Source organism: Triticum dicoccoides, chromosome 6A, assembly GCF_002162155.2.
Source record: "Triticum dicoccoides isolate Atlit2015 ecotype Zavitan chromosome 6A, WEW_v2.0, whole genome shotgun sequence".
NCBI classification, from domain to species: domain Eukaryota; kingdom Viridiplantae; phylum Streptophyta; class Magnoliopsida; order Poales; family Poaceae; genus Triticum; species Triticum dicoccoides.
Genome location: NC_041390.1, coordinates 188,661,241 through 188,687,319, shown reverse-complemented (window position 1 = coordinate 188,687,319; position 26,079 = coordinate 188,661,241).

The following is a 26,079-nucleotide window of genomic DNA, read 5'->3' as shown; positions in this document are numbered from 1 at the left end:
ATCTTCCGTGTTAGGCGGGTTATTCTCAAGAGGAGTGGACTCCGCTCCTCACTCACGAGAAAATGGCTGGTCACCGGGATGCCCAGTCCCATGCTTTATGCAAACTAAATCAAAATTAATTGCAAACAAAACTCCCCCTGGGACCTGATGTATGTTGGAGGCACTTGTTGTTTCGAGCAAGCCATGGATTGATGCTTGTTGGTGGAGGGGGAGTATAAACTTTTCCATTCTGTTTGGGAACCGCCTATAATGTGTTTAGCATGGAAGATATCGCCATCTCTTAGTTGTTACGTTGACAATGAAAGTATACCTCTCAAAATACAATTTATCTCTATTTCAAAATCGAGCTCTGGCACCTCTACAAATCCCTGCTTCCCTCTGCGAAGGGCCTATCCATTTACTTTATGTTGAGTCATCACCCTCTTATTAAAAAGCACTAGCTGGAGAGCACAGCTGTCATTTGCATTCATCACTGTTAATTTATATTGGGTATGACTATGATTGGATCTCTTTTACCATGAATTACAATGTCTAGTCAGTCCTTGATCTTTAAAGGTGCTCTGCATTTATGTTTTGCGGTCTCAGAAAGGGCTAGGGAGATACCATCTTGTTATATCATATTATGATTGTTTTGAGAAAGTGTTGTCATCCGAGCTTTATTATTATGACTTGCTAGTTGATTATGCTATTGACATGAGTAATTATGAGACCTGAGAATTATTGCAAATGTGGTTAGTTATGATCTATGCTGAAAACTTAAATGCTGGCTTGACATAGTTACAACAACAAGAGCAAACAGAGTTTGTAAAAGTTTTTCTTTCTTTCAGTTTGTCAACTAAATTTGTTGAGGACAAGCAAGGGTTTAAGCTTGGGGGAGTTGATACGTCTCCATTGTATCTACTTTTCCAAACACTTTTGCCCTTGTTTTCGACTCTAACTTGTATGATTTGAATGGAACTAACCTGGACTGGCGCTATTTTCAGCAGAATTGCCATGGTGTTGTTTTATGTGCAGAAAACAAATATTCTCAGAATGACCTGAAACTCCACGGAACATCTTAGAAAAAATAATAAAAAATCCTCACCAAAGATGAAGACCAGGGGGCCCACACCCTTCTCACGAGGGTGGGGGGCGCCCCCCCTACCTCGTGGGCCCCATGGATACCCTCCGACGCCAACTCCAACTCTATATATTTGCTTTCGGAGAGAAAAAAACCAGAGAGAAGAAATCATCGCGTTTTACGATACGGAGCCGCCGCCAAGCCCTAAAACCTCTCGGGTGGGCTGATCTGGAGTCCGTTTGGGGCTCCGAAGAGGGGGATTCGTCGTCGTCATCATCAACCATCCTCCATCACCAATTTCATGATGCTCACCGCCGTGTGTGAGTAATTCCATCGTAGGCTTGTTGGACGGTGATGGGTTGGATGAGATTTATCATGTAATCGAGTTAGTTTTGTTAGGGTTTGATCCCTAGTATCCACTATCTTCTGAGATTGATGTTGCTATGACTTTGCTATGCTTAATGCTTGTCACTAGGGCATGAGTGCCATGATTTCAGATCTGAACCTATTATGTTTTCATGAATATATGTGAGTTCTTGATCCTATCTTGCAAGTCTATAGTCACCTACTATGTGTTATCATCCGGAAGTGACAATAATCGGGACCACTCCCGGTGATGACCATAGTTTGAGGAGTTCATGTATTCACTATGTGCTAATGCTTTGTTCCGGTTCTCTATTAAAAGAAGGCCTTAATATCCCTTAGTTTCCAATAGGACCCCGCTGCCACGGGAGGGTAGGACAAAAGATGTCATGCAAGTTCTTTTCCATAAGCATGTATGACTATATATGGAATACATGCCTACATTACATTGATGAATTGGAGCTAGTTCTGTGTCACCCTATATTATGACTGTTACATGATGAACTGCATCCGGCATAATTATCCATCACTGATCCAGTGCCTATGAGTTTTCCATATACTGGTTCTCGCTTATTTACTTTCCCGCTGCTACTGTTACATTCACTATAAAATACCAAAAACATTACTTTTGCTATCTTTACTTTTGTTGCTGCTACCACCACTATCATATTACTTTGCTACTAAACACTTTGCTGCAGATACTAAGTTTCCAGGTGTGGTTGAATTGACAACTCAGCTGCTAATACTTGAGAATATTCTTTGGCCCCCCTTGTGTTGAATCAATAAATTTGGGTTGAATACTCTACCCTCGAAAGCTGTTGTGATCCCCTATACTTGTGGGTTATCAGTGGCCTGCGGATGCCACCTAGCCCATCAGCTCCTCCCCTAGCACATCACAGCCCCGAACCCATCTGCTCCCGAACTCCGGCCGCCGCCTCGCTCACCACCGCCGACGCTACACCTCACCCCAGCTCCTCTTGCTTGCTCCTTTGGCTGCACGCGAACCCGAGGAACCTGTAGGAGCAAACGGCGAGGCAAATGGTTGCCCGTAGCTCGATCCTGATGAACATCCGTCGTCGGATGTGCTCGCCGGCGTTCAACTCCGGTGAGATGATGTGGCGTCATTAACCTGAGGCTAATTACCACGTTAATCTTACCTTGTGCCACTGATAGACCAGCCCCACCGCCTAATTAACCACGGGGTAAACCCCTGTTAAGTTTTAACCTAACCAGCATGGGCCCCACATGTCAGTTGACCCGCTGACGTGGCCCTTGGTCGGCACCACCCGTCAGTGACCAAAGCCAGCATGGTGACACTGACCAGTGGGACCAACTAGCCAGATTTGACCTGGATGGCTCAGTTGACCCGCTGACACATGGATGACATAGTGTTGATGTCATAAATGACTTCTGAATAATTAATAAATCAGAAATGATTTACGAATTTCAGAAAATACCTAAAACTTCTAAAAATCATAGAAATTCAACCGTAGCTCAGAATGAAACAATTTATATATGAAAAATTATCAGAAAAATCCAAAGAATCTGTTTATGGAATTTTCATGCATGTTTGAGCAACCTAAAGCTACTGTATATGACAATTTTAATTAATGGCATTTCAAATGCCTTATGTGCAGTTTGAATTTGAATCTTGTGTTCAAACCAACTCCATTTAAATCGTTGCTAGCTGCATTAGCTCAAATCATAGCATAATGCCATGTCACATTCATGCATCATATTTTTGCATTGCATTGATTGTGTTTCTTCTCTGTTGTCGATATTTGTCCCTCTTAGTAGACGTGGTTCCGACGATGAGATCGATGACACCGATGAAGAACTATACTATCTTTAGAAGTGTCAGGCAAGCAAAAAACTCTAGTTCATTCTGATACAATCCCATTCTCTCGCTCTTGCTCTCTTTTACTGCATTAGGACAACAACGATTCATCTGTTACATGCTACGGTAGTTGAACCCCTTTTCTCTGCATGACCTGCCATTGCCACAGTAAATAGATGAAACCGACTAGCATGAGTAGGAGTTGTTTGAGCCCTGATGTTCCTACTCATTCATGCTTGTTGTCATGCCTTCTACTGCTTAGAGTTGAGTCAGGTCTGATTCATCGGGGATGAATTGGAATGTGGTGAACATGTCTTACTGTTGAGAGCTAAGTGTGTGAGAGGCCATGTAGGAGTACATGGTGGGTTGTCTCATTGAAACCATCCTTAGGAACTGAGTTCTGTGTTTGTGATCCATGAACAGCTACTACCACACGTTGGGCCCTGAAATATGACCCCACTCGACTTATTAACCCCCTTGATCTCTATCCAGGAGTTGCCAGTAGTTTCTGGTGTTTGTAGTATGCTGGAGGCTATGCGCAGCATTGACCCGAGGGGTGGGATGTGATGCGGTAGGCATGTGGCCCGGTGTACCGAGTCGCCCGTTTGGTGACCCGGGAACCCTGCACACATCGTTCAGGGCCGTAGTGGAAACCTCGGCCATACTCCTTGAGGATGGAACCTGAATAGGCGATAAACCTATACTAGGGACTTGTGTGGTTAGTCAGGTCGTGGTGTACACCCACGTCGGCTTTCGCTTGAAGTCTTTCGAGCACATGTCGTGTGCAGACACTAAGTGGTGGAAACGTGTGTGAAGAAGTACACCCCTGCAGGGTTATAAATGGTATATTTGAATAGCCGTGTTCGCGGTAAAGGACTTCTAGGTTGCTTTACTGTTCATAGACAAGTGAAAGTGGATACTCTAAATGTTCAAGATAAGCGTGAGTGCTATGGAGATGGCGTTCTTGTAGGGAGACGGGAGAAGATCCATAGTGGTGTATTGATATGGTGAATATGTGGACTCATGTGCGCCACCTCAAAAGAGTTACTTGCAGTCGTAGTTCAGGATAGCCACTGAGTCAAAGCTGGCTTGCTGTAGTTAAACCCCACCATCCCTTTGTTGATACTGATGCATATGTAGATAGTTCTGATGTAAGTCTTGCTGGGTACATTTGTACTCATGTTTGCTTAATTTATGTTTTTGCGGAGAGACTTCAGTCTCGCTAGTAGTTCCGCGTGGACTTCGATGTTTAGCTTGTTACCTTAGCTAAGATCTTGTACCCTTTGGAGGGTCTTGTAGATAGATAGGCTTACTAGCCTTCTCTCTTTTCAGATGTCTGTACTCATACATGTTTATGCTTCCACCTGTGCTTGTTGCTTGTATGCCTTGAATGCTGGGTCATCAGACCCACGTTTGTAATATCTGGCTCTTCAGAGCCAAATGAATTAATACTTTGAGTCATAGAGTTTTGTTGTGATGCCATGTTGTATTTCCACATATCGAGCATATTGTGTGTATGTTATTGAAATGCTTGGTATGTGTGGGATCCGATAACCTAGTTGTTTATTCTTGGTAGCCTCTCTTATGGGGATATGTCTCCTAGTGCTTCCACTGAGCCATGGTACCTTGCTACTACTCCAGAACACTTAGGCTGGCCGGCATGTGTCCTTCTTCGTTCCTGTGTCTATCTCTTCGGGGGAATGTCACATGTTGTTCCTTTAAGTCCTTGTAGCTTGCTACGACTTGGGTTCATGCGTTGATGACTGACACGTTCGTTGCTGGGTCATGTATGCCTGTCCCTGTAAGTTAGTGCCACCTTGGGTTTACGACTAGTCATGTCGGCCCGGGTTCTCTATCATATGGATGCTAGCGACACTATCATATATGTGAGCCAAAAGGCGCAAACGGTCCTGGTCCAGGTAAGGTGGCACCCGTGGGAATATCATGCGTGAGGCCGCAAAGTGATATGATGTGTTACATGCTAGATCGGTGTGACTTAGGATCGGGGTCCTGTCAAATTAAAAGAAGAAGCACCCGCTTAGGCGCGCGGAGCACCTAGTCCGCCTGTTTGCCGAGGAAGCGGCGCATCGGTGTCTATCATAGGGGTGTGGGGCGTAGGAGCTGCTTGCGCCCAATATGGAGGTCGGTGGGGCATGAAGGGATGGCCGGGGGGCAGTGCCAAGCACGGCGGTGTGGTGAGGTCGAGGGGAGGGCGGAGGCAGGGGACTGGGTCGGTGGTCGTTGGCGTTTCGAGGAAGATCGTAACACTGACTGGCTGGATGTAGATGAAGGTGATCTGCCCGTTCTTTGTACATCGAATGGTGCAGAAAAAATGGACTGACCTATCTGTTTTCAGTCGACTGTTATTTTCATAGGACCACACCTTGTGGTGTGCTGGAGGAGCATCTGCATTTCACAGCCATCCCTGTGCTCATATTTCAAAATCCTAGAAACTAGTAATTTCGTGTGCCATGCATGTTGTAGAGCTATCATATGTCTCCCATCATTTATTTCTCACCGACCTACTATCTGCTACCTTTACACTGTACTACTTGTGCACACACTTCACCCATACTTACAGTATTGTTTTTTATGCATGGGTATTTCAGACTCTGACACACTGTTCATGAATACAAAAAAGAAAAGATGGAAGTCGCTCCAGTGTAATTCGAAGATAAGCACTAAGCGTCTCAGCGCTCTAAAGGGTGCAGTGCCAGCAGATGGAGACAGTAAACGTAGCTTTGTAGTTGATGATCTAAATTGCAATACACGACCATCCCAGGTGCTTGCTTTAACTTCGCACTGTCAAATGTGGTTGCATGTTGCATATGGTGTCTAGCTTGTATTGCTTCCAATTTGGTTAAATTGCATCATCTTACTTTACACATTATACCTTTGATAATGACATGCCTTCCTATTTTTGATACATACTACATATGTCTATGAACCATGTTCGTACATCAAACTAATGCTCTTTTGTATCCCTCATCAATCACTTATGATGAGACAGTCACCCCAGTGGGTTACTGTGAGACGCGCTACTCGTTTAAAGACTGCAGTGTCATCCTCCCCACATGATTCTCAAGAAACAGCAAGGCTAAATGAGATAGTCAACGTAGCTCTCTAGTTGATGATCACAATTCCCCTACACCACCATCGCAGGTGCTTGCCCTTACTTGGCAGTGTGATATGCTGTTGCATGTTGCATGTGGTGTCTACCTTGTAATGCTTCTAATTAGGGTAAATTGCATCTGCTTAGTTAACACATTATACCTGTGAATATGACATGTGTTCCGGTTTTTGGTACATATTATGTCTTTCTATTAACCATGTTCTTACATCAAATTACTTTTCTTGTGTATCCATCATCAATCACTTTTGATGAGACACCTTCAAGTTGACAGTGTAACATTGGTTGCATCTTGCATATCATTTCAAACATGTATTGCCTCTAATTTGTTGAAGTGCCACCTATAATGAGACACATCTAACTTGGTAGAGTGATTTTGGTTGGATCTTTCATATGGTGTCTAGATTGCATTGCTTCCATTTGTTAACATGCCTTCTGCTTAGCGTTTTTCGCACATATTCCTTCCTCCTACAATGTGGTTGCCATACATAAAAGTTGTGTTCGTCGGTATCATGCATCAACGAATTTGGAAGTGCAAATTTCATTCCTTTTTCTTGTGTGTTTACTTGACAAAGAAAAATCTAAAAGGACGAAGGCACGGAATGATGGTGGTCCTCTGGAGCAACTGAAACAGATGATCTCTGTAGATTCTCCTGCTACTCCTACTACAGTGAAAGTTACAAATCTCATCTCCCCTACTCCACAACCCAAGGTGCTTGCTCTAACATGGTAGTGTGATATCTGGTTCCATGTTGCATATGGTGCCTAGGTTGTATTGCTCCTAATTTGTTAAATTGCATCTCCTTAGCTTACACATTATACATGTGAATATGACACGCCTTCCTGTTTTTGGTACATACTACATCTGCCTATCACACCATGTTCTTACATCAAACTACTGTTCTTGTGTATCATGCATCTATCGCTTATGATGAGACTGTTCTTGTGTATCCTACATCTATCGCTTATGATAAGACAGTCACTCCCGTGGGTTAGTATGAGACGTGCTACTCTTATAAAGAGTGCAGTTTCATGCTCTCCACGTGATTCTCAAGAAACAACAAGCCTAAATGAAGATATTGAATGTAGCTCTGTACTTGAAGACCGCACTTCCCCTACACCACCATCGCAGGTGCTTGCTCTAACTTTGCAGTGTGATATGTGGTTGCATGTTGCATACGGTGTCTAGCTTGTAATGCTTCTAATTAGGATAAATTGCATCTGCTTAGTTTACACATTATACCTGTGAGTATGACATGCCTTCCTATTTTCGGTACACACTACATCTATGTGTTAACCATGTTCTTCATGAAACTACCTCTCTTCTATATCCTGCATCAATCACTTACGATGAGACACCTTTATTCGTTGCATATTGCATATTATTTCTAGCCTGTTGCTATGTATTGCTTCTAATTTGGTCAAATACATTTGTTAGGCCACCCTTTTAATTTGGCAGAGTGATATTGGTCTCATCTTTCATATGGTTTCTAGCTTGCATTGCTTCTAACTAGTTCAAACACCTTGTGCTTAGTTTACACTTTATACATCATACATGTCAATATGTCATGTCGTCCCGCTTTTCATACATACTCCATCCTCCTATCATGCGGCTGTCTTACATGAAAGTAGTGTTCGTCAGTACCATGCATCAATGAGTTCTGAAGAGCAAATTTTATTCCTTTTTCTTGTGGGTTTGACTTGACAAGGCAAAATCAAAAAAGAGGAAGGAAAAGAGTAAGGAAGGCGATGATGCTGGTCCTTTCCAGCAACATAAATGGAGCATATGTACGGATTCTCCTTCTACTGCTAGTGCATTACAAGTTCCAAGTCTTCGCTCCCCTACTCCACCATCCAAGGTGCTTGCTCTAACTTGGCAGTGTTATATCTGGTTGCATGTTGCATATGGTGTCTAGCTTGTATTGCTCCTAATTAGTGTAAACCACATCTGCTTGGCTTACACATGATACGTGTGAATATGACACGCTTTCCTATTTTTGGTACATACTATATCTGTCTATCACACCATGTACTTACATGAAACCACTCTTCTTGTGTATCATGCATCAGTCACATATGATGGGACACCTTTAAGTTGGCAGTGTGATATTGTTTTGCGTCTTGAATATGATTTCTAGCATGTAGTGCCTCTAGTTTGATGAACGCCACCTATGACGAGACAATTTTAACTTGGCAGAGTGATATTGATTGCACCTTCCATATGGTGTCTATCTTGTAGTGCTTCTAATTTGTTGAAGTGACTTCTGCTTAGTTACCACATCATAGGTGTGAATATGTCAAGTCATCCAATTTTTCGTACATATTCCATCCTCGTATCATGACTTTGCCTTTCATCAGAGTAGTGTTCGTCAGTATCATGCATGAATGAGTTCTGAAGAGCGAATTTTATTCCTTTTTCTTGCCGGTTTGACCTCACAATGCAAAATCAATAAAGCGGAAGGAAATTGGTAAGGCATTGGATGATGGTAGTCCTTTTGAGCAACTGAAATGGAGGGTCTCTATAGATTCTACTCCACCATCCTCCCAACAAGATTTGCAAGACTAGACATTCAACATAGTAGTGTAGATGATGAGCACATATCCCCCACTCCACCATCATAGGTGCTTGCTCTAACTTGGCACTATTATATGTGGTTGCATGTTGCATATGATGTCTAGCTTGTATTGCTTCTAACTTTGTTGAATTGCATCTGCTTACTTTACACATAATGCCTATGAATATGACACGTGTTCCTGTTTCTAGAACATACTGTATCTGATCACACCATGTTCTTACATCAGACTACTGTTCTTGCATATCCCGCATCAGTCACTTATGATAAGGCACCTTTAAGTCGCCACTGTGATATTGGTTGTGTCTTGCATATGATTTCTGGCATGTACTGCTTCTAATTTGTTGAAACACCAGACAGTTTGAACTTGGCAGAGTGATATTGGTTGCACCTTTCATATGGTGTCTAGCTTGCAGTGCTTCTAATTTGTTGAAATGCCTTCTGCTTAGTTACCACATCATAGGTGTGAATATGTCACGCCGTCCTGTTTTTCGTACATATTCCATCCTCATATCATGTGTTTTCCTTTCATCTAAGTAGTGTTCATCAGTATCATGCATGAATGGGTTCTGAAGAGCGAATTTTATTCCTTTTTCTTATCGGTTTGACTTCACAATGCAAAATCTATACAGCTGAAGGAAATTAGTCCAACAGTGGATGATGGTGGTCCTCGGAGCAACTCAAACAGAGGGTCTCTACAGATTCTACTCCGCCATCCTACCAGCAAGATTTGCAAGACAACACAAGGCTGGACAGTCAACGTAGCTGTGTAGATCATGAGCACATCTCCCCTACTCCACCATCACAGGTGCTTGCTCTAACTTGGCACTATTATATGTGGTTGCATGTTGCGTATGATGTCTAGCTTATATTGCTTCTAACTTTGTTGAATTGCATCTGCTTACTTTACACATAATGCCTGTGAATATGATACCAGTTCCTGTTTCTAGAACATATGTGTAGATGATGAGCACATCTCCCCTACTCCACCATCACATGTGCTTGCTCTAACATGGAACTGTTATATGTGGTTGCGTGTTCCATATGATTTCTAGTTTGTATTGCTTCCGATTTTGTTGAATTGCATCTACGTAGCTTACAACTTATACCTGCAATGATCACATACCCATAAGACACATTTAACTTGGGAGTGTGATGTAGATTGCATCTTGCATTATCTTCTAGCTTGTATTGCTTCTAATTTATTGAAATGGCACTTACGACGAGACACTTTTTACCTGATAGAGTGATATTGGTTGCATGTTCATATGGTGCCTAGCTTTCATTTCTTCTAATTTTTTTGAAATGCCTTCTGCTTACTGTTTTTCATACATATTCCATCCTCCTATCGTACGTCTGTATATGCAATGCTGTCTTTTTTTGTATATATTCCATCCTCCTATCATGTGTTTGCTTTACATCAAAGTAGTGTCCGTCTATATCATGCATCAACCAGTTATGCAGAGCTAATTTTATTCATCTTCTTTTGGTTTTGACTTCATAAGGCAATGTCAGAAAATACAAAGGAAAAGAGTATGTTACGGGATGTTGGTGGTCCTCCGGGCCGACGCAAACAGAGACTCTCTAGATTTGCCATTGCTACTGCTAATGAAGTTGAAGTCCCAAGTCTACATGATGAGTTTATCTCCCATACTCCACCATCGCAGGTGCTTGCTGTAAGTTGACAGTGTGATAATTGGTTTCATGTTGCATATGTTGTCTAGCATGTATTTCTTCTATTTTGATTAAATTGCACCAGCTGAGTTTATACGTTATACATGTGCATATGACATGCCTTTCTGTGTCTAGAATACATTGCATCTATCAATCATACCATGTTCTTACATCAAAGTGTTGTTGTTGTGTATCCTGCATCAGTCACTCATGATTGGACGCTTTTAACATGGCAGTTTGATAGTGGTTGCATCTTGCATTGATTTCTACGTTGTACTGTTTCTAATTTTTCGAAATGCCACTTATGACAAGACACTTTTAACTAGGCTGAGTGATATTGGTTGCATCTTTCATATGGTGTCTAGCTTGCATTACTTCTATTTTCTTGAAAATCCTTCTTCTTAGTTTACACATCGTAGCTGTGAATATGTCATGTTGTCCTGTTTTTCTTACATATTCCATCCTCATACGGTTGTCTTACATCAAAGTATTGCTTGTCTGTATCATGCATCAGTTAGTTCTGAAGAGCGATTTTATTCTTTTGTGTTGTGGGTATGGCTTGAAATGGCAAAGTAAAAAAAGAGCAAGGAAAAGAATATAGTAGGGAATGGTGTTACTCGTCGGGTGAAATGGAAAAGGATCTGTCCTCGAGATTCTGCTGGTACTTATAGTGTAGTAGAAGATCCAAGTCCACTGGCTAAATCTACAAACACAGTATCACCTGCTCCACCAGCTGCAGCATCCGCTTCAACTGTACCAGCATCTCAACGAGTTACCCGTTCGTTTGCTCCGGAACTGGCCAGTTCCCAAGCTGCCTTCACACCTAACACTACCTCTGAAGCACTGCTAACACAACAGGACTTGGCAAGATCAGATGAACCTCATGAGCATCAACACAAAGACGGTACCCGACCGAGTCAAGTTGCAGTTGCATGCTCCTTTATATGTACTCTCACAGTTTGATGTGCACTAACACTTTCCATGTTCGTTGCTGAACTAGCACCACGGCGCAAGCGGAAACAGACATTAGGGATAATGCTTGACAGATTAACAAAATCTAAAGGAGGAAGAATGGAGATCCATTTTGAAGCAGGTTTAAAAAGGCCACGTGATGCTAGAGAGTCAGCCAAGTTAGTATCGGAGGCAACCATTGTCGTTAGGTGTCATGCGCGTATCCTCCCAACGTGGGTCCAGTACAGGAATGAGAAAGACAATACCCAGTTTAACACCTTCCTTGGTCATTTATCCATAAGTAATGTTATTCATCGCAATTTGTAATATTGTCTTGCTCTGTGCCATACTTTCTAGCTTCCTCCTAATAAGACTCACATTCTTTTTTCAACAGATGAGGTTCAAGTTGGATTCGAAATATGATGCAACTAAACAAGCATGCACTCATGTTTTTCAGTCTGCCCTGCAGCAGTATTGGTACCACCTTAGAATATCTCACTTTGAAGGCAAGGCTAACAATGAAATCGCCCAAACATCTCAAGTGGAATATATTACAGATGAAGACTGGACAACCCTTGTTAAACGCTGGTCTGATCCAAAGTATCAGGTAGGGTATATGTATTTGATCAGACCACATATTGAACTTGTATTTATGTATGTATCTTACAAGTGTATCTTCTTCTAGGCTAACTATTTGAAGAACAAGACCAACCGTTCTGAAGTGAAATTCCAACAGACAACAGGATCTGGTAGCTATATTGCACACTGCGAGACTCTTGTAAATAGCTGCTAGTTCCTTATTTTTTCTATGCCATATTATCGTATCTATATTGACTTGTTCCAAGTACAAAGGAAAACCCGTGCCGACCAAAAAGAACCTGAACCGAATGCAGTGCAAATCTTCAAGGATTTCCACACCAGCAAGATGAAGGGCATGAGCACGCCAGTTCAAGCCACTGTTGTAAGTCCTTACTCCTCCTGCCTTTGAACTGATTGGTACTATGGTGTGTTCATTTAACTGCTTGGTTTGCAGCCAATGTTAGTTACTCTATTCACTTTTATACACAGTTGTCTTAACATATCATTTCACCATACATGGTTTAAAAGAGATGAAGGATATTCTTTTGGTCTTGATCTATAATCTAGTTGTGATGTTCATGTGTGCACACAATGATACAATAGCCTGCTTGTTTTATATCTGTTTGCCCATTATATGAATGATGCCATACTATGTTCATCCTACTTTAAACCATGTCTCTTTATCCTTAGATGTCAATGAATGTGATGAAATAGACAATACAGTAGGCATGCTACATGGACATATGTTCTGAATGTGATTTTATTATGTAGTTGGCACTGCAATACATGCTAATGTATTACAGTAGTTCACCAAAATTAGTTATGTATAAACGTGAAATCTACTTTGTTTGTTTTTGTCTCATTAGTAACTTATCTGGTACACTAATCTACAAGTTCAAACTTTCAGCAAGCTATGGAACAAATGATTGAACAGCTACAACCACCTGAAGGTGACGAGGCTACCACACGCACACTGTCACCTCTTGCTGCAGTGCATCAGTATCTCTCCACTAACAGTGCAAAAAGCACTTTCCTTCGTAATTCCAGGTTGGTTGTCAAGGTAACCTCGTCCAAATCACCTACTGAACAAAATCTTCCGGCTAGACAGAGTGATATATCTGTGCTCCAGACACAAGTCCAATCCCTAACGGACGTTGTGTCGGAAACAAAAATAGTGGTTGACAAATGTCATGAAGATATGAATGGTTTTTAAACCAGACTATCAAACATGTGCTTCGTTGTTCAAGAGCAATGGCAGAAAAAAGGGGAAGATCGTGCTGCTCCATCAGATTCTACAACTTGAAACATTAGCACTTAGGTCAAATGATATGTACTTATATACATCTGATGGTGCTTTTATCTGAAAGGACTATAAAATTTATGCCAACATGCCTTTTATTGTATGGTTGGAATTTATTTTGTTGTGATATAGCATTTATGATGCTGCCAAAGGCTGCAGTAATTATGACGCTATTTTTGTATAGTGTAGGTTTATCTTAGTAATGTATTCGGCCGAAAGCTTCATAGGAGCCCAACATGCCAACATTCATCGGGCCCATTCCAATTGGGCTAAAAACGATTTTGGGCCGAAATTTGCATGTAGCCCACTAAAAATATATGGGCCTAAATCAGCATAAGCTTTCATATTTTTCCGGTAGGCCTGTGCCCATAGTGGGCCTTTAACCGGCCTAAATATAATTTGGGCCCTCAGTAATAATAGGCCGTTTACATGTGTAAATATCTCGAGCCCATAAAAAACATGGGCCTTTAATAGGCTGAAAGTAAGATTGGGCCCTGATTGTGCCAAATAACCCACTGGTCTTAGCAGGCCGAAATGGTGGCCCATTTACAATACGGATTGTCCACTGGCCGAAATTCAGACGGGTCGTAAATGCGCCGACCTACTACACATGCCTTTAACAGGCCAGAAGTTCGGTCGGGCTTGATTAGTGTCATTTTTATATGGGCCGTTAGTAGGCCCTATGTGGCGTTGGGCCACATATGGCCCATGGATTTCGTCCGACGTTAACAGGCCGAAAGCCACAACTGGCTGAAAGTGGCCCAAATCTATAGTGGGCCTCTAACAGGCCAAATGTCAGACATGGCCGAATATGACCCATATCCTTCATGGTCGTTTATGGGATGAAAGTTTCAATGGCCTATAAATGGTCCCAAATGAAGCAGGACCTTTAACAGGTCGGAACCACATCGGACCATAATTCGGCCCAAATTCTTAGCGGACTGTTAACGAGCTAGAAGGGACCATGGGCCGCGATGATGACAAGTTTAGGACGGGTCATTGACGGGCCGATTTGACACTAGCCGTACAGGCCTTAATTGAGAATGTTGGGCCTTTAGCTGGGTTGGCCCATTATGGTCTGCAAAATCTTGTGGGCCTTTAGCTGGGCCGGCCGATTATCGCCCGTTAAATCTTGTGGGCCTTTAGTTGGGCCGGCCCATTTAATATTTATGGGCCACTTTTGGGCCGGTCCACATGTCAATGTATCATAGGCGCATCTCACCCATTGGATGAGTGACACCTATGCCAACGCGGAGCTGAAACGTGGTTCTGTCAGCCAATGAGAATTTTACAAGTGGAAAATTGGCATTGGTCGTGGCTGTTAGTGGGTTATCAGATCCAAAACCAGACCCGATAGATTAATGGCATCCCGTTACGGTGGATGCCATGTGTCGGTCACCCTTGATGAAAGCACTTCTATGACACACGATTTATCGTCATGGAAGTGGACACTTCCGTGATGATAATTTTGGTAATGTCATGGAACACTTCTATGACAGCATAGGTATGACTATCTTGATTCTGTCATAAAATTGTCATGGATGTACATGCATGACAGAAAACGTGACCTACTGTGACGAACACGTATCATCACGGAAGTGTATTTTTTTGTAGTGTGGACACACTCTCCCCTCTCGTTTCTATGCATCTCCTAGATAGATCTTGCGTGATTGTAGGATTTTTTTTGAAATTGCATGTTATGTTCCCCAACACCCTCATACTCCCCTCCACGTGGGCATCCACTGATGTGTCTTCGCCGGCTCCGGGTCGTTCCCTTCGTAATACTCGACATCGTTCACTGCATTGGTTCTCTCGGCGCGGCGTGGTCAACTTTGTCAACAAACGACAACCATCGGATGAGGCATGCACGTGGATTGGCTGACAGTAGGGACCCACATGGTCCATGGCCGCACGCAGCAAGTGCCCCCGTATTATGCAAAAACAAATAATCTCCCCCTGATAGGTTTGACACACCAGCTACATCTTCACACGCAAGGAAGTGCTTCCTTTATTACGCGGAAATAAAAAGTTTCCTCTCCCTAACAGCTGGGACCCACTAGCCTTATTATGATCCTTCTTGTGAAAATATAGATTGTACCGAAGATGTTAAATTGTTTCCTTTTTATTCTAACTCGAAAAAGAAGAAATAAAAAAAATAGAAAACATCTTCGCACGCAAGGAAGTGCCACCTTATTATGCAAAAAAAATTGATTCCCCCTGCTAGTTGGGACCCACCAGATTTGGAGCGTTACTTGTAGGCCTACTAAGTTAATGCATATGCAGGGCTTTGTCAACTTAGTCAATAAACGATTCTAGCTGCACTGACCGTTGGATGTTAATCCAATGGCCAAGCGGCGTCTTCGACCTCTGGTCTTCTTGCTCCAGCCGCCCAAACCTGCGCCCACCGTACCGCCTGCTCCAGCCTCCCGTGGCTGGCTGTGCTACCGTGCAAGCCTTTGTCAGGACCCCGATTCTAAGTCACACCGATCTAGCCTGTAACACCTCATATCACTTTGCGGCCTCACGCACGGTATCCCCACGGGTGTCGCCTTACCATGGCCCGGGACCGTTTGCGCCTTTTGGCTCACGTATATGATAGTGTCGCTAGCATCCATATGACAGAGAACCCGGGGCGACATGACTAGTCGTGAACCCAAAGTGGCACTAACTTACGGGGACAAGCATACATGAATCAACATCGAACATGTCGGTCAGCAACGTGTGAATCCGGCTGTAGCACTGGGCTAACAAGACTCCGGTGAACCGGGCTGTAGCAGGCTAGGCAGGACTCCGGATGTCACCGCGTGACATTTCCCCGAAGGGACAGACACAGGAACGAAGTGAAACACATGCCCGCCAGTCAAGTGTCCTGAGCAGTAGCGCTGGGCTAGCAGGACTCCGGTGAACCGGGCTGTAGCGGACTACTATGGCTCATGGAAGCACAAGACTACATTTCCCCATAAGAGAGGCTACCAAGGATAAACAACTAGGTTGTCGGATCCCACACATACCAAGCATTTCAATCATACACACAATATGCTCGACATGTGTAAATACAACATGGCATCACAACATAACTCTATGACTCAATTATTTATTCATTAGGCTCCGAGGAGCGAGATATTACAAACATGGGTCTCATGACCCAACATACAGAGCATACAAGCAACAAGCACATGCGGAAGCTTAACTTGTCTGAGTACAGATAACTACAAATGAAAAAGGCTGAGAAACCTGACTATCTACCAGACCCCGCCGAGGGCACAAGATCGTAGCTGAGGTATCAAGCTAAACGTCGCAGTCCACACAGAACTACTAGCGAGACTGAAGTCTCTCTGCAAAAACATAAATTAAGAAAACGTGAGTACAAATGTACCCAGCAAGACTTACATCAGAACTATCTACATATGCATCGGTATCAACAAAGGGGGTGGTGGAGTTTAACTGCAGCAAGCCAGCTTTGACTCGGTGGCTATCCTGAACTATGACTACAAGTAACTCTTTTGAGGTGGCACACACGAGTCCACAAATTCACCATACCAATACACCACTATGGATCCACTCCCGTCTCCCTGCGAGAACGCCATCCATATCACTCACGCTTATCTTGCGAGTTTTAGAGTATCCACTTTCACTTGTCTATGAACTATGCAAGGGGTCCAAGTTCCCATATCCGAGGAATCCGGCTATTCGAATAGATAATGATAACCCTGCAGGGGTGTACTTCTTCACACACTCTCTCGCCACTTACCACCATGTACACGTTGTGTATCTCGGCAACCTTCAAGCGGAAGCCTGGCGAGGGAGTCGGCCACGACCTGACTAACCAACAAGTCTCTAGTCCAGGTTTATCGCCTATTCGGTTCCATCCGCAAGGAGATCCGGTCGGGGTGTCGCTCATGGCCCCAAACGATGTGTGCAGGGTTCCCAAGCCCACCATCGAGGTGCCACTTGGTACACCGTGCCACTGTGCCTAGTCTGTCCCAAGCCCACCTGTACCGGGTGCCACTTGGTACACTGTGCCACTGTGCCTAATCTGTCCCAAGCCCACCTGTACCGGGTGCCACTTGGTAGACTACTAACACTACCTACAAACACCAGAAACTAGTTGCAACTCCTGGATAGAGATCAGCTTGATTAATAAGTCGAGAGGGGCACTTAAGCATTCCAATGCGTGATAGTAGCTGTTCATGGATCACAAACACAAAACTCAATTCCTAAGGACGGCTGCAATGAGACAACCCACTATGTACTCCTACATGGCCTCTCACCACTACCTTTACCAAATCATGTTCACACACTTAGCTCTCAATGGTAGGACATGTTCACCACGTTCCAATCCGTTCTCGATGAATCAGACCTGACTCAACTCTAAGCAGTAGTAGGCATGACAACAAGCATGAATGAGTAGGCACATCAAGGCTCAAACAACTCCTACTCATGCTAGTGGGTTTCATCTATTTACTGTGGCAATGACAGGTCATGCGGAGGAAAGGGGTTCAACTACCGCAGCAAGTAACAGTTGAATCGTTGTTGTCCTAATGCAGTAAAAGAGAGAAGGAGCGAGAGAATGGGATAGTATCGGAATGAACAAGGGGGTTTTGCTTGCCTGGCACTTCTGAAGATAGTATAGTTCATCATCGGTGTCATCGATCACATCGTCGGAACCACGTCTATCGAGAGGGGACAACACCGCCAAACAAGGAAGAACACAATCAATGCAATGCAGCAATTATGATGCATGATTATGACAAGGCAATATGATGTGATTTGGCCTAATGCAACTAGCAACACAATTAAGTGTAGTTGGTTTGAACCCAAGGTTCAAATTCAAACTCCACATATGGTTATTGAAATGCCATTCATTTGATTTGTCCTAAACAATAGCTATAAGTTGTTCTAACATGCATTAAAATAGTACAGATGGATAGATTGGATTTTTCTGATCATTTTTCATATATAAATTATCTTATTTGTAGTTACGGTTGAATTTCTATGATTTTTAGAAGTTTAAACCATTTTCTAGAATTTCTAAATCTTTTCAGATTTATTTTAAATCCAGAAAGGCTTTACTGCATCAGCACTAGGTCAGGCTGACGTCAGCTGGTCAACAGGGCCGGACACGGTCAAAACTGACAGTGGGGCCCAGGTCAACGCTGAGGTGGCGGGTCAAAGCGTTAGTTAAATTAAGCAGGAAGAACCCTGTGGTTAATTACTGGGTGGGGCCCGGCTGTCTGTGACTCTAGGGGTTTGATTAGGAGGTGGTTAATGCCTAAATAACCTCGCCACGTCAGCACGGCCGGGGTTAGACCGGCGTTTAGCCGCCGGCTGCAGCAGACGCGGCGGGGCACTCAGGCACGGGCTGTGGTGCCCCGTTCGCAGCGTGGCTGGGCTCGTTCGGGAGCCCAGACCAGCGCGCATCGGGCGTTGGCACCATTCGAGCATGGGGTGGCCGGAGGCGATAGCGAGGGGCTCGGCCCCGGCGGCCGGAGCTCGGGTGAGGCGCGAGCGGCGCTGCGGTGCGCGTGCGGGTGAGATGAAGCGCCAATATGTGTGTGCGCGATGCGACGAGGGCGATGGACACACTGAGTGGACCACATGGTCGCCGGGAGCGCGTCGGTGGCGGTGGCAGGCGGCGGCGCGTGTGGTAGAGCTCGGTGCGGTGGCTACGGTGCATAGGGAAGGGAACAGAGAGGGGGAGGATAGGCAGAAGCTCACGGCGATCTTCGTGGAATGGACGTCAAGCTCAGGGAGGGCCTGAGGCACTCGAGGCATCGAGGGGGATCTTCGGCGACGGCGGTCGGGGACGAGCTCGCTGAGGGCAGAGGGGCGCGTCCGGCTACGTGTGGCGAGCCGAGGAGGTCGAGGACGTCGAGGCGGAGCTCGCAGGCACGGCGAGGGGTCGAGGAAGTGGCGGTGGCGTCAACTACGGCGGCGGCGGCTTACGGGCGCGTCGGCCATAGCGGGTGGGGATGAGGGAGAGAGCCAGGGGGAGAATAGGGATGTCGGCGAGGTCGGGGCGGCGCCGAGGAGGGGCTTTGAGGCGTGGCCATGCTGTCCAAGCGGGGCAGGTGGCCGGGGAGCTGCGTGGTGAGCTCGGCGTGCGCGGGCGCGCTCCTCTCTGCCTGCCTGGCGAGAGGAAGCAGGTGGCTGGCACGGGCCAGCATAGTGCTGGGCCGGCCAGTGGGCTGCCAGGTGGGTTGCGCCAGGTAAGTGGCCAGGTAACTTCTCTCTCTGGTTTTCTCTATTTGTTTCTGTTTTCTATTTTCTACAGTAAGTTTTGATTTAGTAAAAATACTAAACCATTTGTTAAAATGCTGAAATTAATTGTGGGCACTTGTGAATTTGTTTCCAACAGCCCTCATTTCATTTCACAATTATTTGAGCACTTAAAAATATGTATAGCATTTAAATGCCCAAATTCAAATACAATATGATTTAATTCAAAAATCCAAAATGTCCTAGAAATATGTGCATGACTTTTGGCAAGGGTTTTCACCTTTAACAAAAATCATGAACTTTTCTAAAGGGCATTTGGGATCATTGAAAATATTTTTATCGAACCTAGTTGAATTCATTAGGTGCTAGGGTTTCAACAATCCCCATTTCAAGTTTCATGAAATTTAAACATGATGACATGATGAGCAAGCAAAGTCAAGCAAGGGCTGAACTCGGGCTGTGACAGCTCACCCCCACTAAACAAGAATCTCGTCCCGAGATTCAAGTCGTGAGGTAAGAAGATAAAGGGGTCAAAAGCTAACACGATCTTAATGATCCGATTTGCCCTACTTGAAGATGTTGATTCATTCCTCTAATTGATCTTGACGTCTTTGCTTTGAAATCCTCTTGCAACTATGATGACGAAAGAGAGGAAACTCGACAGAATTCGTTCTTCACAAAGATCAAGCGATACACGATCAACTCATGGAATGAGACGATAGAATGTCTCTTAAGCCGGGACACAATGCACACATCAAGACGGATGGAGAGAAACTGATAACAAAGGTTCCATTTGGTAGGCAACATTTCCACGCTTAAGAAGATGGTGAATGCGTTTCAAGTAGCGAGGAGTTAAGTTGCCCTTCATGTCGAACGGGGCACCTTACAGGAGGTGGCTCATAGAGCTATTCCCTTAAATGGCAAAAAGAATTACTTTTGATTCAGAGATCATTGAAACTCTTTATACCAGCCTAAGGCAATTCACCACAATTGTTTGGCGGAGTACAAAGGGATGGCATACGCGGACTAGAATGGATGATGTGGATTACCTTGTTGAAGACAACGCAATGGATGATTTTTGCTTATCATCAGAAATGGATGGGACTCATGGTAAGTCCACTTTTGAAGATGATATTGGACAACAACTACCGAGAAGGCAGCCCATGGGGAATAGGCACAATGGGGTGCAAGCTGGGAACAAAATGCAAACGGTGGAAATGTTCCAACCATCATATCCGCCTGAGATTCAGATTTGGTTAGAACAGGATACTTCAAACTCAACATGTCTGAAAAGAAGAGTTGCAACACAAATCGACGAGATGATGTTGCGAGATTCTCGGGAGATGAACTATAATAGCAAGCTCCAAGACATGAGCGGGTTCTGCTACCCGCATGTGAACACGCTGTCCCAGACCACATGACCACATAGTAGTCTTATAATAAAATACTACTGAGTTCAGGTGGGAACCATCATCGAGGTTATCGGAGTTTTGTGCATGGTCTAGAATTAACACAACAAACTCCTTTTCCTTGAACAAATCAATCAATGGCTTGGGGTGCTAGGGAACATATGGAATGAAGGATGCAAGTCTCCAAACCACATGTTACTTCGCACATATGCATGAATGACTTGGGATGATTCCAGAGGAAGCAAAACAAGCTTTCTCAAATTCACGGCGGCAAGTTGCATCGAATGCACATGAACTAAGAAAGTCACTTCTTTCATCTGGACATATGCTTCATGAACGGATCACGAAAGCATTGCTCACAAGTTTCCAACACTAACTGGATGTTCAACATATTCATGGAGAAGATAAGGATGTTGTCGATGGGCTCAACAACAATTCATCCAGATTACCATATAGATGGAATTCCGTAATTAGGTGAACACGGTGATAGCATTGGTCAGACCAAAGATGTAATGGTGTATGCCCGAGGGATCAAACACGAGTAAGACAAGATTACGAACATCGTTGGTTCTGATTTGATTTGAGGATAGCACACACTCAAATAAAAGTTTGGTCAAGACAATAGATCCAACAACTGATCACGAGGACCAATTGATGAAGATATCATCCTTCTTCGACACACACACACACACAAAGATATCCCTTAACATGAACTAGGTCAGACAAGCTTTTATCTTCCAACTCTCCAAGTTGTTGTTTAGCTTAACCAACTAGCTCAGGGGTATCCAACACAGATTCTTGGAGAAAAGGCATGGCTACAAGGAACCAACTTGATCACGAACTCAACATAGCGGTCAGGTGACAACCCGATAACACTTTTGAGAAGATATTTGGAAAATCACGAACCACCGATATGTTACTAAGCTCGAGAACAATCTTGCTTTTCAGGGCAAGATGACATGGTCAAATAAGCAAGGAATTCAATCCTAGCTCAAGATCGAAGGGTACACCAGGAAAATGGTCTAGGTAGCACAATCTATCTTAGAATCATGATTCCATAACCAACACGCTAAGTATGAGGTTATTGCCCATTTACTACCAAGCAACACAGTTGCTAGGAGTATTGATTTCACACATCATAATTCACTTGTCGGTATTCTGATTGCGACAACACGACACCGAGGAATGAATAATGATGGCGAGAAGTATCACTACATCAAGATTTCATAAGGGAATGTGCAATTCTCATGACATTCCTGACATAAAGTGGATAATACTTCAGGGTAGAACAGACCAATAGCTTGATTGCATTTGATCTGTGAAATACAACTGCTTTGACCCAATCCTAGAAATGGATGAGGTACTGGAGTTTGTTTCTGCTAGTCATTCTGAACTAGAATGGCTTGTCGGACCACAAGAACGATAGGCACCGATGAACGAATGCTCCCATACTCTTGACTATCAATTGATAGATGAAGATCGGAATATAACTAAAGGGGGACAAGTCAACGGAACATATAACTTTCTGAGTTGTGGATGCATAGATTAGTATGTCGAACGAGTTCAACATATTTCTTCCGGATAACCCATGCAGAAAGGTAGAACTGGCAGAATCACAATTATGAATGGAGAACTCCTCAGGAGTACTCTAATGGTGACCTTTTGGCTCAAAGAACTTCTGCCTTAATAGTCCATGGTATTTGGAAGAAGAAAATACCACGGACCTTGAGGACTATCGCAAAGGTTACTAATATACTAAAGGAACTAGCAACACTATCAACATGAAGCAAGTAGGGTGAATCTTGGGCTTAAGAACCCAGAAGTAGAATATCTACTACTAAATGGCATCACGGGATGATTCCAAGAATGATGGCCAGAATCATCACACTGGGGATACGAAAGCATTGCTATACTCTCGAGGACACCTAGTGTCATAATACTAACTCCAACATACACGTCAAGGCAACGGAGTGCCTCAACACACCGATTAGTGTGCTTAATCTGGCCCAAAATACAACGGAACATGGAGGAAAGATTTGCAAGTGCATCGGACTATTTAGAATCCTGGGATGACTCGGACAACATAATGGCTGTAAATGCTCAAAATGATTTGAGACATCCCGCAAAAATTGTGGCATAACCACTCAACATCACAATATCAAGGTTCTGAGGCCAGTTATGATCATATGGAAGTAGGAGGAACTGGACTGAGGCTTGAACTCAACAATCCTAGGCAACTACGGTTTAGTAACACGTCATCCTGAGAGATAGAAGAGAAGCCTAGTTCTTAACCCCGTAGAAAGGAAGAGGATGACTCAGATCAGCAGGGCATAAGGTAAAGGAGTAAAAAGAGCCTTACGTTCCCTTCCACAATCAACTCCCTTATATAATTAAAGCATTTCTAGACTCGACTTCGACCAGTTTGGCTTGGTAATCCTACAGGCAACCTCGCTCTGATACCAAAGCTGTCAGGACCCCAATTCTAAGTCACACTGATCTAGCATGTAACACCTCATATCACTTTGCGGCCTCACGCACGGTATCCCCACGGGTGTCGCCTTACCATGGCCCGGGACCGTTTGCGCCTTTTGGCTCATGTATATGATAGTGTCGCTAGCATCCATATGACAGAGAACCCAGGCCGACATGACTAGTCGTGAACCCAAAGTGGCACTAACTTACGGGGACAGGCATACATGAATCAACATCGAACATGTCGGTCAGCAGCGTGTGAATCCAGCTGTAGTACTGGGCTAACAGGACTCCGGTGAACCGGGCTGTAGCAGGCTAGGCAGGACTCCGGATGTCACCGCATGACATTTCCTCGAAGGGACAGACATAGGAACAAAGTGAAACACATGCCGGCCAGTCAAGTGTCCTGAGCAGTAGCGCTGGGCTAGCAGGACTCCGGTGAACCGGCTGTAGCGGACTACTATGGCTCATGGAAGCACAAGACTACATTTCCCCATAAGAGAGGCTACCAAGGATAAAAACTAGGTTGTCGGATCCCACACATACCAAGCATTTCAATCATACACACAATATGCTCAACATGTGTAAATACAACATGGCATCACAACATAACTCTACGACTCAATTATTCATTCATTAGGCTCCGAGGAGCGAGATATTACAAACATGGGTCTCATGACCCAACATGCAGAGCATACAAGCAACAAGCACATGCGGAAGCTTAACTTGTCTGAGTACAGACAACTACAAATGAAAAAGGCTGAGAAACCTGACTATCTACCAGACCCTGCCGAGGGCACAAGATCGTAGCTGAGGTATCAAGCTAAACGTCGAAGTCCACACAGAACTACTAGCGAGACTGAAGTCTCTCTGCAAAAACATAAATTAAGCAAACATGAGTACAAATGTACCCAGCAAGACTTACATCAGAACTATCTACATATGCATCGGTATCAACAAAGGGGGTGGTGGAGTTTAACTGCAGCAAGCCAGCTTTGACTCGGTGGCTATCCTAAACTACGACTGCAAGTAACTCTTTTGAGATGGCGCACACGAGTCCACAAATTCACCATACCAATACACCACTATGGATCCGCTCCCGTCTCCCTGCGAGAACGCCATCCATAGCACTCACGCTTATCTTGCGAGTTTTAGAGTATCCACTTTCACTTGTCTATGAACTATGCAAGGGGTCCAAGTTCCCATATCCGAGGAATCCGGCTATTCGAATAGATAATGATAACCTGCAGGGGTGTACTTCTTCACACACGCTCTCGCCACTTACCACCATGTACACGTTGTGTATCTCGGCAACCTTCAAGAGGAAGCCTGGCGAGGGAGTCGGCCACGACCTGACTAACCAACAAGTCTCTAGTCCAGGTTTATCGCCTATTCGGGTTCCATCCGCAAGGAGATCCGGCCGGGGTGTCGCTCACGGCCCCAAAGATGTGTGCAGGGTTCCCACGTCCACCATCCGGGTGCCACTTGGTACACCGTGCCACTGTGCCTAGTCTGTCCCAAGCCCACCTGTACCGGGTGCCACTTGGTAGACTACTAACACTACCTACAAACACTAGAAACTAGTTGCAACTCCTGGACAGAGATCAGGTTGATTAATAAGTCGAGAGGCGCACTTAAGCATTCCAATGCGTGGTAGTAGATGTTCATGGATCACAAACACAAAACTCAGTTCCTAAGAACGGCTGCAATGAGACAACCCACCATGTACTCCTACATGGCCTCTCACCGCTACCTTTACCAAATCGTGTTCACACACTTAGCTCTCAACGGTAGGACATGTTCACCACATTCCAATCCATTCCCGATGAATCAGACCTGACTCAACTCTAAGCAGTAGTAGGCATGACAACAAGCATGAATGAGTAGGCACATCAGGGCTCAAACAACTCCTACTCATGCTAGTGGGTTTCATCTGTTTACTGTGGCAATGATAGGTCATGCAGAGGATAGGGGTTCAACTACCACAGCAAGTAACAGTTGAATCGTTGTTGTCCTAATGCAGTAAAAGATAGCAGGAGCGAGAGAGTGGGATTGTATCGGAATGAACCAGGGGGTTTTGCTTGCCTGTCACTTCTGAAGATAGTATAGTTCTTCATCGGTGTCATCGATCACATCGTCGGAACCATGTCTATCGAGAGGGGACAACACCGGCAAACAAGGAAGAACACAATCAATGCAATGCAGCAATTATGATGCATGATTATGACATGGCAATATGATGTGATTTGGCCTAATGCAACTAGCAACACAATTAAGTGTAGTTGGTTTGAACCCAAGGTTCAAATTCAAACTCCACATATGGTTATTTAAATGCCATTCATTTGATTTGTCCTAAACAGTAGCTATAAGTTGTTCTAACATGCATGAAAATAGTACAAATGGATAGATTGGATTTTTCTGATCATTTTTCGTATATAAATTATCTTATTTGGAGTTACGGTTGAATTTCTATGATTTTTAGAAGTTTAAACCATTTTCTGGAATTTCTAAA